The following is a 12,099-nucleotide window of genomic DNA, read 5'->3' on the forward strand; positions in this document are numbered from 1 at the left end:
TCTGGTCCAAAAATATTTCTGACTGGTAATCTTTTAATCATGTAATCATCTCGAGTACCTTTTGTGTAACTCGAGTTTGTAATTATCTAAATTTTAATACCCGGTAAAGACCAGATCATTTCTCACGATGCCCTGACGTGTAAAAGGGAAAGCAGCCGTACCTTCTTTGTCACAAACATGGCGAGATATGACACGGGGCCAGGAGCACCAGCCTACCCAGGCCTGTTACAGTTAAGAACAGGCATGAGAATATAAAGGCAGAACACATGGGAGGCTACGAGAGACGGCAGCAGCCCTGAGACAAAAATTAAGCCGGAAAAGCTTGTCCTACTTTCTTCAAAGGACAAACGCTTGTTTCTGCTGCGGCTCTCAACTCTGGGAGAAAATAGAACTAGGAGCGAACAGATTTGATAACGCTTCCCAATTACCACCAATAAAAAGAAACTGGGTTTCTGCGCATGGAGAAATTCTCCATGCTGATGGCATTGGAGGACCGGCCCATTTCACTAATGATTGGACCGCGTCTTTGTTTCTCTGCCGGCTAACTGTGTTCTCTGGAGAGCGGCTATGCTAATCCAAAAAGCCTGGCTTCGGTTTGGAAGGCATCCGCAGCTGCCTTCTTGGACTGTGTGAAATCGGGGCGGTTGTTCTCAAATGTGACGAAGAGAAAAAATATATATTTAAAAAAAAAAAAAAAAATCAATACAGGAAGGTGGGAAAAAGTCATCTTTTAGTGAGTTTCTGTTTAAAGTCAAAGAGTAATTTCAATATGCTTGTCAAAAATAGTCACACAGTTAACAATCGCACAGCCCAGCAGAAAACACACTTCCACCTTTTGTTTCTCCAAATTTAAGAGAGGAGGAAAGCAGAGTGGGCTGAGAAGCAAATGCACGAGAGGTAATATGACAGCGTCCAATTACAGTCAACAACGCTACGCCTTTCCTTAGCTGCCAAGTGCAAAACTAACCAACAGCAGCAGAAACTAATGGACACTGCAAAAAGCAGGGGAGGCAGGGGGTGCTAAAACCATTCTTAACCACTTTAGCTTCCAGGTGAAATTCACAAGGGATGGACAGGAGAGGATGCCTGTGGGTCAAAAGCTTGAGAGCAACAGCAGCCCAAAGGAAAAAGGTGGAATCTGCATTTCATCCTCCGTGCTTCCTCCAACCTGTCCCGAGCTGTGTGAGATGGTGTGATCTCTCATTAAAAAGAAAAAAGAAAGAAAGCCTGCAAACTTATTAACTCACTACATGGTTTTTTTATGCGCTTATATTTTCAGAAACTGAGGTGTTGGTTGTGTGGTGTTTGTAAAATGTACATTAAGTATCTATCATCAGAATACACACACACAGTAACATCTGTGGTGGGCGCCGTGGCATCTGAGCACATGCAAACTGAGCGGGACCCAAACCTGCCGAGACACCCCGACGCAGATGGCTGCCTCTGACCCATCTGGCACTGAGACGCGTGGAAACCGAGGTCATTACGGAGATAATACGTGCATGACAAGGTAAGCACAGGTAAGTCATCATCAAAATCCTTCAAATTAGCAGAAAAGGAAGATTCATAAGGATGAACATTTGCTACATTTGCAGCATAGTAATCAGTTTGTTGATAGTGATGGATCAAATGACTCCGTTACAGTTACTGTCGAGCGTTTTACTGGCTTTCATTCCACCGTTGGTTCCACATGACTAAAACAACTCGTCTTACTGCTCTCATCGGTACATTTGTACACACAAAAATCTAAAAGCACCAAACGCCAGACAGCAGCTGGTAGATGCGGCGGCGCATTTAACTCACGGGGAAGTTTCAAACACCAAAACGGACCTAAAAGACCAGAAACACGTCTCCACCACTGAGACTATCTGATGAATAAATAAACAAACACATAGCTGTAGCCATGATGGTGAAGTGTTCAATTAAATCAATGCAGCAACCACACTGAAAAAAGGGACTTTTTGGTGACGTAAACTCTATTAGAGTAACTGTCATAATTTCTACCTTTTTATTTTTAAGATTCAGTAAGAACTAGAGCTTCTTAAGTAAGATTAAACATTATAAAAACGTAATACATGAATTATGGGGAAAGAGTAAGTTTTACTTAGGTTTCCTCATACAATTTAAATGTTTAATAGTTGTATGTACATTAACCTAGAAATACTACATAAACTTTACTCTGAAAGTGTATCGTTAAAATCTACTAAGTTACTTCATAACAGCAAATACTACAGATATATCAAATTGACTTAAAATTTTGTTTCTGCCTATGAAAAACAAGTAGACTTTACTTAATTTGTTTAAATAAATATAACTTAAAACTTAGATGTAATTAAGTAAATGTTACTTAATATCTTCAAAACTGTTATGGTTTATGGTAAGTAAAATTTACTTGATATTGCAGCATTAAAGGCATGGTTGGTAATCCTGTTCAGAAACACATTTTGTAATACTGGGTGAAATGGTCCGTCTGTCCTGAGAGAAATCTATACAAGATGTATTTAGAAAAAGGGACGAAAATAATCAGACCTCTGTGGCAGCTGCAGGACTGAGAAAAAGCTGACCAATCCGAGATCAGCGTCCCGCTGATCTCGGATTGGAGCGCCTACAAAAACCAATCAGATGCCTCTGCTTTCTGCCTACGCCCCCCTCTGTCGGCTCCCTGCTCCGTGTGCGCATGCGGTTCTACCGGCTTTGGATGAAGCACTGACGGAATGGGGAGGGGGGGGTGGAGCTTAGAGGAGGGGACACTTTCGAATCTTGCTAGCTCTCTTGCTAGCTCTCTAGGATTACCTACCATAGCTTTAAATACTACTTAAATCATTTGAGTGCAAATACTTACAAAGGGTTGTTTAAGTAAATCTTATGAGTTGTTTTTTTCAGTGCACCTTCCCCGTTATCCACGATGTATCGAATGTTTGGCAGAAGAGGGGGGGGTGGATGGAGGAGTAATTCGACCACAAATCGCTCTATCTGGGTGTGTCGGTCCGGCTCAGAGAACTTTCTATTTCACGCATTCTTGGCCGGTCTGACGCGTATTTCAAAAGTCAGGTTTGGATGGATAAATGCAATCAGCTGTTTTCCCCAGTGACATGTAACTGATTTGAGGGTGAGAAACACTTTGTACAGCACTTAGAAGAGTCACACTACATTACTTGGATCTACAAAGAGTAACCTAACTTTTTTTAACACCAACTTTTAGTGTGAAAAAAAAATGACACATTAAATTTGGGGGGGGGGGGTTGGTTGCAGATACTGCAGAAGAAAAACTGAAGAAAGGAGACCCAACAGAAGCCAGATGGACAAACGAACCAAGGCACGCACGAATAGCCACACAAAACAGAAGTGAACTCACAGAGCAATGAATCAAGCTGCAGCACTGGCAGCCATGGAGTCCCAGTTGGTGGAGCAGAGACGACCGACTGCTGGAGCCTACGGATGACAGAGAGACAGAAGGCAGAGATAAACAGAATGCAAAAAAGTGTGAGAAAAGAAGAAGGGGGGGAGACGATAGATGGGGGGAGACAGAGAAAATAAAACAAAGATGGAGAGAGAGAGAGAGAGCGAGGAGGGGGGGAAGCATTTTGTTACTCCGCCTGAAGCAGATCTTTGAACACTGTGCCTCATTTTCAGAGCAACTCATTGTTCTGGCACGGCGTTACAAAGCAGCTATCAGATTTACTGTCACACCGATCACCCATACATACTCATCTTAGGGCTATAGACACGTTATTACACAAATGCTCACAACTTGATGCACAATCTCCTCTGACCTTAAGGTGACCCTAAGGTCATGTTCTTACAATCCCCTCCTTCAAACCCAACAGCGGGTTGAAGGCTAAAAAAGGTCAAACATGGAGACGTTGCTGTGGACGTTAAGCACACATTAGCCGGTTTACTGGAGTTAATTGACATGCAGTGATGCCGGTAACGCGTTACTGTAGTCGGACTACTTTTTTCAGTAACGAGTAGTCTAACGCAACTACTATTTCAATCTAGTAGTCAGATTGAAGTTACTTATCTAAAACATTGTGCGTTACTATTTCTGCATTTCGGGGGAACGTATACCCCATAGCGGCCGTCGACGGCCGTCCTTTATTCTCCTGTAACGGCCGCCGCCGGCCGGCATGTTATAGTGACCATACAAAAGCTAACATGTTATTTCTGAATGGTACTTACAAGCCCAATACATATATTTGACTTGTCAACATATATTCATGATTATAACCATACATTTGTATTGAAATAATTTGGGATAATTTCGTTTTCTTATGAGTTATATCAGTGACGGCAACGGAGGGAGCGGGGTTCGCCTGAAGTCACTCGTTATTTTACATCTACCTACCCAGTAAAAGTGATCTGTCCCACTAAAATGTGAAACACCAGCGATATCATTTGTTACATTTTACTCACTTTCCCTAATCATTTTAAATAAATACACCAATCTAAACCACAGTTTTCATCAGTGCCTGTCACAGACGATAGTTGATAGGTTTAGCTATTCGTGCTAACTTTATAACATATAGCCTATGTTTCAGGCAGTGCTATGGAGAGGGCTAGCTAGCTGTTAATCTTACCTGGTCGCAATTGATTACTCAAAGATGACTTGTTAACGTCTTTGTACTGTATTACATCTTCTAGTACCTATATACGATATCTGAATGAGTGTACGGGTGTTTATCTATATGTATATTTCGTCAGTTGTAGCTTTGGGTAATCCAGTAACAGCTGCAGTTGTAGGCGACTACTTTTTACGTAAGAAGTTTTTTTTTATATTTTAAGTAAAGTCAAGAAAGACTGCCTTATTTATTTTTTATTTAAAAAACATGTAAGCCTATTTCAAGAAAAAGTTTGCAAATGTCAGTGTCATTTTTGATGTTCCGGTTAAAATACATGTCAATAAAGTGAGTATTGGCAGAACTGGTAGTCATTTTCATGTTATTTCGGGGGGGGGGGGGATCAGCCTCTGCTGAAAGTAACTAAAAGTAATCTAACTTAGTTACTTTTAAAAGCAAGTAGTCAGTAACTTAACTAAGTTACTTTTTAAAGAAGTAGTCAGTAATCGGATTACTGTTTCAAAGTAACTATGGCAACACTGTTGATATGCATCGAAAGGTGTACGGGCATAAAGTGTAAAAACACACAATTTCTAATGACGATAGGTCCCTTTAGGTATTGTTTTTTTACACTTTGTGAAACTGACTGCGAGATCGACCTCCAGCTGCATCTTTGTTCTTTGTTTGGCCCCATTCTGACACGAGAGCTCTGGGGGGCTTTTCTTTCATATTAGATACCATTTCAAATGTTAGTCCAATAAGTACGACGCACGACGGTCAATAAAACCGACAGGGCCGCGCAAACTAAATCCAACACATTCTGCATCCATTTAGGAAACTATAGAAAACAGCAACAGGTTTCCTTCAATGCAGTTCTTGTGAGACGGGGAGTGTTTTCAAGCTCGTTCCAAGCAGAGAGCACTTTTACCCAGCTCACAGTTTTTTTGTGTGTGTGGTATTCTAATCTATTCATGAAGCTCAATTCAGCAGCAGCATGTATGCATCCATCTTGTCCTGATATCCACTGTGCTGAAAATAAACCGGACAGCCACAGTTCTCCTAATCCATTTGGTGGGTTTAATGCCAACTGCGAAGGGAGGGCATACTTTGTGTCAGCGAATCGAGGCGGCTCAACCCATCAACGAATTCTATCCTCCCCTTTTGTTGTAGGATCCCATTTGAGGTGTTGTATTGGAGGTAAAATGGGTGTTGCTATGCAACCAAGAAAAAGATGTGCAAAGAAAGCTAAATCATCGTCCCGTATTTCAGATTCTCCGTTTAATACGGCGGCGTGTTAATGCATGCGAGGACAGAGTGTCTAGTTTGAAATAAAAACGACAGCAATCATCTCTGGAGTCCCACCAATAACCCCCCCCCCGATGAGTCCATTTATTAGCTTTAAATGAAAAAAAGTCATCTGTCAAACAGGAACAACTGTTGTTGTAATAAAACCTGGGCAGTAATGTGACAAAACTGTCAGCGTGTTAGTGAGTAAATGCAGCTTGGTTGCAGAGCTGTGCCTTTGCCTGCGAGCCGTGTCCAGTTCCACGCTGGTTAGAGCCGGGTTGTGTTGGGTTTAAAAAAAGATGCGAGCAAATCTTTGAGCATCACAGACTGTTGCATAGAGCCAGCACATTTACTGACAGTTCTTTGCGGTTCGCTTTTTCTGGAGAAATTTGCTCTTGTTACGATGGCGACTTCAATAAGCCAGCAAGCTGATTTTCTTGAAGTGTTTTAGAAAACACCTGGTTGAGACTCAGACGGATATCTGGCCACTTTGTGTTGCTTGCGTCACAGCAGCGGTCCGTCCCAAGACGTCTGACTTAAACAAGGACTGACAAAAAAAGCTAGGTTGTATTGTCCTGTTCATCTTTTCCATGTCATACCCCGTGGTCCAGAAAAGTACTGCTTTCCATTTGAACTAGGAAGTGGGAATTTCCAACTCACATTTCAAACTCAAAAAGTCGAGCTGCAGCTGAAGCTTCTGCCCTGGCGGATTACATCCTGCCGTCATGTTTAAGACGATGCGTTTGTTACTCTAACTTGATATGAATCTTTGGAGCAAGACAGCATGTTGTTTTAAGAAGTTTGTTTTAAGGAGTTTTTGCGAAGGATTGCATAAACAGCGGCAAAGGAAGAGATACTGTCCCAGCTACAGTCTTACCGTAGTCCAATGAAACCGTCAGGAGTGGAGAAGACTGGCTGTTCAAAGGGCTAAAAAGAAAAAATAACTTGGAAAAAAGGGGATATTTTCAGCGGTTCCCTTCAGTTTCTGCACTAAGCACCGCCAGCTTAGCACGCTAAATTAACTGTTCTGGCGATGCAGCTTGCTGTAGTTCGAAAACCGTGACTCCTCAAAGACCGTTTATCATTGACAAACAGGGAAATGAAAAGAAACCGATGACTGATTGCCATCGTTTTAAGACAACGATTAAGCCGTTTGTGTTACATAACCTATGTCTGAAAAGAGTTTAAGGATCAGTTGGAAGCTGAAGGCAGTTAATAGCTGCTTTGTGCACAATTAGTTCCAGAAGATTTCCATTATTACTCAATAACAGAATGATGCTCCAGCAGTGGCCTCCCCCACATATAAAGAGCTAGACATACCTGAGAGTGTACTTTGCATCTGACCCATGAACCAAACTCCAGCTGACCTGGAAGCCTCAACAGGGTATGACAAACGCTTTTTGTTCCACCCTTCGGCCTCATTTCATCACCATCGTGTTTCTCTCCAACAGAAGCAGTCTGATCAAACCCTCATTTCATAACCGCCATAAAGTGACATCGCATTAGTGCAACGCTGTTCTGTTTGCACATCTCGGAAGATTTCAAGAAGTGTTGTTTGCGGGGGCCATCGCACGCACGTCCTCGCCTCTCAACGCCATTGACCACAGTCCCTCCCTCGTGTCTCGTAAACAACAGCTGGTTGTAGTAGTCCATCTGCTACCTGTGAATTCCCTTCCACGGGGCTCGCAGCTCTTACATAGTATTGGCTTGGCTCCTCTGGGGGGGGGTGGACTTCCAGTAACAGCATGTTACATGAGTGTGTGTTGATGTGTTGATGCTTTTACAGCACACTATAATAATAGCGGTTTGAACTGTCGACTGGCACACTCAGCTGTGAGCAGGCTTTTATAATTGACTGTCTGTGGGTTATTTATTTATTTTTTTTCTCAAAGCATGACTCGATTATAAATAAATGGACCGATTACTGCTGTGGCTGTTGTCTGGAAGGTGCCTTCAATATCTCAAACGTATGCTGGAGAATCAAGCTTCCGGCTGGTCCAATGACTCAGCCTGCTCGTGTGTGTCGAGCTGTTATTCTTTGAAAAGTTAGAAGTCGCTCCGTCGAGCGGAGTCGAACATATCTGAAAAGTAAAGTGATTTTAGCGACTGCATTTACACCTGCATCGTCCTCGATTTGCCAAGTCTCTCTCAGTAAGCACGTACTTGAGAATGAATCACATTGGTCCGTCAAAGGTCATACGAAGTCGAGCTTCTCAAAACACCTCAAGATAATGTAGCTGGGGATCACATCAACCCTGCATGCACATGCTCAATTAGACTCGAGTGCTCCTAGGAGCTCTGTACGTGGAGCTCTGTACGTGGAGCTCTGTACGTGGAGCTCTGTACGTGGAGCTCTGTACGTGGAGCTCTGTACGTGCTCCAAGTTTCCGTCTTTTTGCAAAAACAGCAAAGCATCAGTTTATATCAATAGGGTCAAATTGCTATTAAAACTGCACTCATTCACATATTCCTCGGTTTCTTTTGTCAGATTGCTAAACAGGTCAGAAATGGTAAGTAAAAATCAGCTCATTAAGGCTACGTGTCAACTCGTGGTTGCTCCAAGTACGAGTCATCTGACAAATTCCATTATTCCAAGTAACGTAAAGGAAATAAAAGTCGAAATTCACTCTGCAGTGTATCGGGTTACACTCACATGTGCAATGATCTCCCACAGAGAAAGTTAAAAGTCTGTCTTAAACAGCGACACATGTGGTCCACATCTCGATTCTGCTCCCATGTGTGTATGCTGTTGCAGGGACGACGGTCTAATGAAACGGCGCGTTTGCTCGACTCAGCTGTGCGTTTAACCGTACCGACTACAGACCGGCAGAGATCACAGGCTCCAGCTGACCCACTAAAAGAAAAACCTGCAGAAAAACCATACAGTGACAGTAGAGTTTAAATAAATAAATAAATAAATAAAAAATAGGAAGGCCTGGAAAGCTGGACATGAGTCATTTGATCTTAATTGTGCGTACCGCCTTTTTGAAAACAGGATCAAAATATGACAACTCTAAAATCTGGCAATCCATCAATCCCACACGTAGTCGCCAAACCAGACACATAACATGATGACAACTGACAATCTTGTTTCTTCCTGATCGGAAGGGCTCATTTAGTTACAAAAATATCCAAACAACAACACAAAATCCAGAACCCAAAACTGTCATTTTGTCTCTTTAAGGTCTGTGAGTCGTCTACTTAATTTAAGGGATGGCAGCGGAGCCCGTCCAAAAAAACGTAAGACCTGTGTTTTTCTTCAGCGCTGTGGGATTCTGTGGCGGAGTACAAAGAGGCACGGGAAGCTTTTACACAACAACATGGCTCAGTGGAAGACCACAAACAAATCGTCGCTTAAAATCCTGAGCTCAGTGGCAGAGTTGACGCCACACGGAGTCGCACACTGTGACTAACGCCACACACAAAGGCCGGCCGGTGCTGCTGGTGATTTAACTGAGTTTGTGTCGGTCGCCATCTTCGTTGCTTTCTGTCAAGTCTCGCCGATCTGATCTTTGTCTCCATAACAACCATCTCCAAACTACTGTTCATCTTTGTGGTTGAATGCCAATGGTGGTGAGCAGTGCTCCGTCACAGCTAAAACTACTGGATTAATGGGAAAGGTAACACACGCAGGTGAGCTGGAGCTAAAACAGAAGGAAACTGAATCACAGACGTTAAGTCAAATCTAAAACGGTTGGACGTCCAGTGTTTCCCTGTTTCTGTCCAGTCTGATTAGAATGCTTACTGGTGAACATGTAGATTTTAATAATAAATTAATTAATTAATTAATTAATTAAAGCACAGGCTTTGGACATCATTACAGTGCCAAGGCTGCCACTCAGAACACGATGGCTTTCTGTTATCAGCTGATGCTGACAAGACTTCTAGTCTAGTTTTTGGAGACTTTTTACACTGACTGAAGGCTTTCTGTATGAGAAATCTGCCCGATTGTATTTAGCATGTTCAAAATGTTCTTGTGTTAATTCTCCAGAAAAAAAAAGAAGCAGAAAGCAACAAAAAATAACCTTCCAACTTCGGAGCAGGTCTTCTGCTTACTAATACAGCTTCTCTCCTTTGGGCACCGACCTCCCATTAGGCTTCTTTTTCAATCTTGATGCACAAAACCTGACAGAGTCTTCATAACTAATCATGATGCCTGTTGGCAGGCGGCGCTCCCTCATCACAACAAACCTGCAGGGATTCAGCTCGCTTTAACTATACAATTCTGTTTAGTGTGCTGGAAGAAATTGAGGTGGTAGCCAGACCTCTTTTCTTAAGAGTTTCGTTTCAGCAGACGATCCTAGCAGTTTTGCATCCCCCATTTTCAAGAAATTCAAATGCATGATACAAGCAACACGTCTTTGGCAAGCTTCAGTTTAAGCTTCTTAATTTGTCTATAGAGTCGGGAGAGGATGGCTTCCAAATGGTGCGTTTCCCAGTCAGTTGGTTTTGTAATAGCCTGCCTTTCGGCTCTCACGCGACTGAAATAATGATGGGAAAGGTATGAAACCGTGCCAATCAACACTTCAGCCTGACAATGTGCACGAGCTATTTTTAGGGCGCAGTAAAGGACCTGAATCACAGAACAGTGAAAGTTTGTCTCCAGCACCTCTGGTTTCGTGACATCACCTGTGATGGCGGGATCTTAGCAGAGATTCTCCAGCTCCGGTGCAGGAGTAGCGGGACTCCTGCACCATGAAACAACGCTCTTGGCTTTGCCGATGTGTGCGCTTTGTGTTTTTCTGCTTCAAGTTGATAAGTAAAAAAGCAAGTGGAGGAGGGGTGGGGATTATCCAATATCCATCCAGCAAAAACAGTCACAGATAAAGTACCAATCAAACTGTATTAACATGACGGCTCGACGGGGCGGATTTTACTTCTGGAAAACAGGGGAAAAAAAGCATCACCAGATCTTTCATTTCCCTGTTTGAGCTTCAGTCTGCAATTCTTTTTTTTTTTTTTTAACCCAATTTCATGCTCCATTTTCATGGTTAGCTAAAGTCATGTAAAAATCATTTTGTTATGGCTGGAATTTCTTTGAGGATTGTGCTGAAAATGCAGAGTGAAAACGAGAGCTCCTTTAACCAGACAGAGCTTTTCTTTTGAACTGTTTTTTTTTTTTTTTTTTTAAAGCTGAACAAGCTACTCCAAAATAAATTAAAGTATTCAGAGTGATAAGACAAAGGCAAACCTAAACAAGATTGTATAAAGGAACTGAATATGACAATTTAATCTCAGTTTGTGTCATGTTTTGTGGGCAAACCTCAGGATAGCAGAGACACAAACGCTCCCATTGTTGCCCCACACTACTGTACTGTGCAACTAAGGAAGCTCTCATTAAAATGTGAGCCAGCTTGTCCACACATCCTGCTTAATTAGAGGGTGTCCCGTCAGGGCTGAAAGTCCCTTCTCCAATCACCTGACACAACAGACAGAAGAAGGTATGATACAGACACTTACTTGTGTCTCCACCTCCCCTGCTACTCCCAAACCTCACTTCATCTAATCTATCCCAAAGCAGCACCGTCCATCCGTGTCTCTGAGCCCGTCAGCCTGCTAGCAAGCCTCAGCCATACTCAGCCTCAGCCGACAGCAACAGTTGTTGAAGCCCTGATAGACTGGATGAGGAGGGAGGGGAGGAATGAACATCGACAAAGACACGATTGTAGCAAACTACTTACAAAGGAGTGGTGTGAATCCGGTCAGTGGCCGGGCAGACGGGTATAAGAGAGAAGCCGCGTGAAAAGCCCAGTCGAGGTGAAGTGGATGCATGAACGAGAGTTGGGGAGGGAGGAAGAGAACTAAGAGCTGCGTAAGAAGGGAGGGAACGAGAACGAGAGTGGTTTAAAAACGGGAAAGCCAAAAACATGACAGGACAGAGACGCTGAGGGAATGAGAGGGCTGGAAGAAGGAGCTCGGCCAGGCACAGCGCAGAGAGCCTCATTAACTCAGCTTCTCATTTACGGGACGAGAAAGAGAAACGCCAAGTGGAAGGGAAGAAGAAGAAGAAGAAGAAGAAGAAGAAGAAGAAGAAGAAGAAGAAGAAGGCTGAGACGGCCAGAAACTTTCCTCCTCTCCGTAGTTGTACTCCATGTTTAGATCCCACATGTGAGGAGGCCCCTGAAACAGCCACATCACCTGAGCACATCAGGGGCTCCCGATGTTCAGAGAGGGGAAGAAAAAAAGGAGGGACACCAAAGTGAGCGAATGAGGTTGAGCTGAATCATCCCGGTCCAACTGAATTCCCAAAGAGACG

General features: G+C 43.1%; 1 protein-coding gene across 2 annotated transcripts in view; it reads right to left on the reverse strand.

Annotated features, from left to right (window-relative positions):
* Positions 1-12,099, reverse strand: part of peak1 (pseudopodium-enriched atypical kinase 1) — a 92,327-nt gene that overhangs the window by 46,018 nt on the left and 34,210 nt on the right. For both annotated transcript variants that reach the window (XM_075470356.1, XM_075470357.1), the window contains exon 3: positions 3,356-3,432. The gene's annotated coding sequence lies outside the window, so the exon portion shown is untranslated. The remainder of the gene's footprint in view (positions 1-3,355; positions 3,433-12,099) is intronic.

This window comes from Odontesthes bonariensis, chromosome 7 (assembly GCF_027942865.1).
Source record: "Odontesthes bonariensis isolate fOdoBon6 chromosome 7, fOdoBon6.hap1, whole genome shotgun sequence".
In the NCBI taxonomy this organism is placed as follows: domain Eukaryota; kingdom Metazoa; phylum Chordata; class Actinopteri; order Atheriniformes; family Atherinopsidae; genus Odontesthes; species Odontesthes bonariensis.